The following is a 5,588-nucleotide window of genomic DNA, read 5'->3' on the forward strand; positions in this document are numbered from 1 at the left end:
AAAGTTAGCTGATTATGTTCCTAAAAATGATTGATCCAACAATGCCCATTAGTTTGAAAATTCTACTAAACCAATTCAAAGAATGATAAGCATCAACTATAATTCTTCCAAGCACTAAAAAACAATGGCTTCATGTAGACAGACTTCCTTCATAACAAAAAATATAATTTTCAATTGAGCCACACTTCAAAACACTTTTAGGCCTGGCATGTATGTTCTAGTACCTAGTTTTGACAACGCCTAATATATGCTAAAGATGTAAAACAATCCATAATTTTGACAAGCCTATAAAGCAAAGAGATACTGCAACGTACTAATAAACCCCCTTGTATATAATTATCAAGAAAAGAAGTTGAATAATTGACAGGACCCGCCCCGAATTTCACCCTGAAATCCGAGGTGGCCCTGCGGGGCCCACCTTAGAGATAACTCTACCGAGAACTGGTCGAGTCACCCCTAAAGAGGACTACCCAAAATAGTAACCCACAATAGATCAGAGCCAAACAAAGAAGCGCGGAAGCTATTCGTCAACTATGCCTCGAACCATGTACGCCCGACCTCAACTAATAGCGCCTGCAAACTGGGCATTTGAAACCGAAGGGCCCAGGGAAAAGTACACGAAAAACGTTAGAGTGAGTGGACAAAAAATAAACAATTTAAAAGAAAAAGGATTTCATACTTTCCCACACTTATTCCTTTTAAAAACACGATGCATGCAACATTTAAGAAAAACACATTTAGCTTTAAATCCAAGGATTTCAAAACGATAAACCGACTAGCCTCGCTAGTCAAAACATTCGAAAATCATGTATCGTAAACCGAAATCTCGTTTCTCAAGAAAATAAGACCAGCCCCGCTGGTTACAGTGAAAATCGGACTAGCCCCGCTAGTCAAGCAACGATAAAATATGGGGAAGAAGTTTCACCATACGAAAGAAGGGAGCCTCCCAGGCTCGGGTCGGAGTGTCCCACACTCTGGAGCATCCCATGCTCTGCTCTTACTCACCCACAAACACATAGTAAGCAGGGAGGAGTACTAATAGGCTAGCTAGCAATAAATATGACGACCCAGGTATGGCGGGTAAAAACCAATAAAATCCAATAAATCCTTAAGGCTTCCCCATGTCCCACGAATAAAGAAAAACGCGGGTACGATTCCCAACCGTACCCGGAAATTCTCGTAAAACGTCGTATAAATCGACAGCGTGTCCCACACGCTAAGAAAATAATTAGATCAATTATAAATCGCAGTTCCGAAACCAAACTGAATCCAGAATCATCAATGAGGCATTCCCAATGCCAAAACCGTAAATCGATAAATAAACAAGAAATATAATTCCATCGAAATCTCATTTCGAAAAATATTCCAGAAATCTCAATATCGACGAATAAAATATATTAATAAATTCCGGAAATCACCTCGGAAAATAATTCGTCGAAAATCACTTAAATCACAAGTTCAAATCCGAGCGAATAAAACTCACGTTCCAAAAATCATGATGGAAAATCCAAGCAATATTCCAAAACCGAAATCATATCCGAAACTAAAATAATATGATAATTAATAAAACATTAACTCGAAAAATAAATGCATGCATCAATATTCAAAAACAAACGTCCACTCACAGTACTATTGGCGACCACACAAACGAGTTCCTTCATCTAGCCATAGCTCGCAACAACGTCCTGTACACAAGTACATTTCCATAAACGACAATTCGAATAAAATAAATACGAACCTAAACGAAACCCGAAAATCTCTATCTCCAATACTTCTCAAATTCCACCCAAATCTCTTCCACAACACCAATTCCTCAATCTACATATTCCACAATGAAAACGAGGGAAATCCAACGGCCGGATTTCCCACAATTCCATCACAAAACTTCAAACTTCGGAAATTCACAAACAATTCCAAACTCCTCCAAAATTCACATACAAGCTCTATGATAATTATAGAATTTAACTAGCCAGAACAATAAATTAAAAAGCTACCCTAGCCGCCGCTACCGCCGCCCACAGTGGCGGCGCCGCCGCCACCGCCACCAGCTCCGTTGGCCACCAAACTTTGGCAGCAGCACCTACTCAACGGACCCAACGTTTTATTCAACTACCACTAAGCCAGAAAACGTCTAGAACTAGTTCAACAATTAAGGTAAACATTGAACCCGAAACCGTGAATAGTGCAAGAATTTCAAACCTTCAATTCTTCCTCCACGCTTCAAATCGCTGCAAAATATTTGGGGAGCATCATCTACATCGCAAGGCGCTTCCAAATGATTATGGTTCGTCGCCGGAGGTGGCCGGAATCGGGAGAAACTGGCGTTGACCACTTCTGCTACAGTGAAACTTCCACAGCTCGATGCGTCATTTTCCGGCCAAGCCGCCATGAGCCATCACCGCAGGCACCAAGAGGAGGTCGAGACGAGTCCGTAGCCACCGGTTTTAAGCTTTTTGGTGGTCGGAAAGAGAAAGCAACCGGAGTTGCAGAGGTGAGAGAGAGAGAGCAAGAGCTCGGGGACGAGAGAGAGAACACGCGGGGGAAGAGAAAGAGAAAAAGAAAAAGTTACCGGCCACAGTGAAAAATTCAAATATATACTACTTACCATGAACAGTAATTTTCACATTTTCGCTTATAACTTTTGCATACGAGCTCCGATTTTTACGTACCACATATGTACGCGCTCGGTTTAACGTCCCCTACAACTTTCATGAAGAATATTTTCTCAAATTTTGACCCGAACAAAAAGTCAATTTTTAGGGCCACTAAAAGCACTAAACCGAAAGTAAAAGTGAAAGTAAAGGTCGTTTACCGTCCAAATGACTAGTAAACAGGTAAATTGAGATACGGGACGTTACAATCTCCCCTCCTTATAAAATTTCGCCCTCGAAATTCACACGGACAAATAGCAACTACACACGTCCCCAAATGTCACTTACATAGCCGATCACGTCATATAACGCATCTTCCGAAACTCGTCGTCAGAACCGATATCTCACAGCTTAACCATTACCACCAGTAATAGCACCAAGATAGTAAGACCACTCAATTCCTCCAAAGCAATCCCCTACACGTATTAAACTCAAACAACAAACAATTTTCCCGGACGACAAAACACCATTCACAAAGTCTTCCATAAACGGTATCCATGATAGAGAACAAATGGCACTATGCCAAAAAGGCCTTCAGACGACAGAACTGTTCTGTCGTCTGAACGAACCAAAATGTGTCGTCTAGTACGGTGTCGTGTCTTGGGGGTATCAGATGACAGAAGTGTTCTGTCGTCTGATTTTTCAGACGACTAAAAGTCATGTGTTGTCTGATGAGTTTTGCATTTTGGGAACATTGTGATTTGTCATACAACAACAATTAAATGTTGTGCCAATTGACTTTAAACGACAATTATCTGTGGTCGTAAAGCGCATCAGAGGACAATTAAGTGCCGTTCTAGGGTAGGTTTATATGACATTTAAGTGTTGTGTGAAAGCTTTTGAAATTATACGTATGTGATGTTGGGAAATGGTTTAGACAATAGATATCATATTTTTTCTGTTATGTCAGTCTCATTACAACGACAATTTACTGTTGTTTGAGGTTATTTAAGACGACAAATATTTGTGATCTGAATATAAAAAAGACCACTAATAGTACATGTTTTATATTGTCTGTGATCAAGGCAAACCACACTTATTTGTTGTTATTATATGCTTCAGCCAACAATTCCATCTAACTTATGTTATTGTTTTGCCATTTAGACTACAATTTTTTGTCGTCCCAAAGCCGAAAAGACAATAGATTTCTAATTGGTTTTTGTGTTGCTTTTGTGCAGCTGCAACCACACATTAGTGTGCTTTTGTTGTAGCTTGCAATTTGAGATAACACATAGTAGTAGTCCTTTGTTACAATTGGTATGCATGCATTTTGGAAATTAAAATTGCCCATTCATGAAACCATAAAATCCACATCCAAAATCATTCATTGCAATTCCCATTAATCCACCATTGTCTCATGTACACAAACCTAATCATCAGCATCAGTTCTAAATGGCCCATATCTACTAATCTGGGCAGCCAGCAAAATATATGCATGCAATACTGCAAGCTAATAAACCAGAAGCAATACACAATCTGAGCAACCAACTAAACAACATAGCAAAATAGCTAGCAGTACTGCAATCAAAATCTGGCCTATATATCAACTATGCATGTCCAAAAGCTGATGCTACATATCTCCAACTACTAGTTAACCTACACACTAGTTATCTTTGAACTTAAGAACATACTTTGCCCACTCTGCCCAGACAACATCAGCATTCTCCATTGTGTAATAGTGATTTATATTTCTTTCCCACTGCAATGACAACGATCAGAATGAGGTATCAGGAGCAATCAAAAGTTTGACCTTAGGGTTCAGGAGATGCCAAGCCAGTTTATATATATATATATATATATATATATATATATATATATATATATATATATATATATATATATAAACTGAGAATATACCTGCTTAAGTTGTAAAAAACCTCTGCTTTCCCTAGCTTCCTTGATCGATTAATGAATCCTCCTTTACAGCAAAAAAGAATCCATCACTGCAATAGAATAAATGGAGAGTGAGAGAAATAGAGTGAAAACATACAAGAAAAACATTGTTTAATCCATTCCCATACTCGTTTTATCCCTTGTTTTCTTTTAACTTTACATGTTTTGGCTAATAAATCTTAAAGCTTTGAGCCAACAGGAGCCAAGCTGATTTCAGCTCCAGAATCCATAGCCAAAAAAAGCAAACTTGAACAAAAGCAATCCCACTATGAGACAAACTTGACCCAAAGCTAAAAAAAAAAAAAAAAAAAAAAACTTGTAGCTATAATATTTCTGTTTAAGGAATGACTAAACAATAATCTAAATTTTGCAATCTAATCATGAAATCTAGCAGCAAACCCAAAGAAAAGAACAGGGAAGGGAGAGAAGATCGAAGTGAAGGGTACACTGATGGTCTAAAACTTTACAAAACTAAGTCATGCTTATTCATCAATGTCTCTGTACAGTTTAGTAATTAATTCTAATTACCAAGGCTTGCTTTATTCCCTCAAAACATAATTTACTGCTCCATGAATTACCAACACCATCACCATTACAGTAAATTAAGTTATGTATAACAGAGATCTAAGATATGCCAAAGTTATGATTAGTTCATGCTTTAGGTCTTTTGTTGACATGAAAGGCATGTTCTAGATTTAAGAGAGTAATAATATCATTAGGAGAACATATATGAAATTGAGAAAGAATTTGGCATCAGTGAACACTCCCAAATCCACCAGGCTGAGATTACCTGCAATCTACATGTTCTACTTCCCATAGAGCTCCGTATTGCCTCGCCACAATCTCAATCAAAAACAAAATCCCTCAATGCACATTCACAAGCAGATAAACACAAAAATTCTACCAAACTTTCATAAGCAAAACAATGCCTTGCCTCAACTCGAAACACCATACAAAAGGATACGATGTGCACAGAAAAAAGGGAAATGGGTCAAAAGAAACAAAAAAAAAAAAAGATTGCAACTTTATACTTATTTCTACATT

General features: G+C 38.1%; 1 long non-coding RNA gene across 1 annotated transcript; it reads right to left on the minus strand.

Moving 5' to 3' along the window:
- Window positions 1–366: 366 nt before the first annotated feature.
- LOC133737956 (uncharacterized) lies at window positions 367–2,501 on the minus strand. Its single transcript, XR_009859908.1, has 3 exons — window positions 2,200–2,501; window positions 1,626–1,685; window positions 367–580 (listed from the first exon to the last, which is right to left on the minus strand). It is a non-coding gene; the product is annotated as an uncharacterized LOC133737956 (long non-coding RNA).
- Window positions 2,502–5,588: the final 3,087 nt, after the last annotated feature.

This window comes from Rosa rugosa, chromosome 1 (genome assembly GCF_958449725.1).
Source record: "Rosa rugosa chromosome 1, drRosRugo1.1, whole genome shotgun sequence".
Taxonomy (NCBI): domain Eukaryota; kingdom Viridiplantae; phylum Streptophyta; class Magnoliopsida; order Rosales; family Rosaceae; genus Rosa; species Rosa rugosa.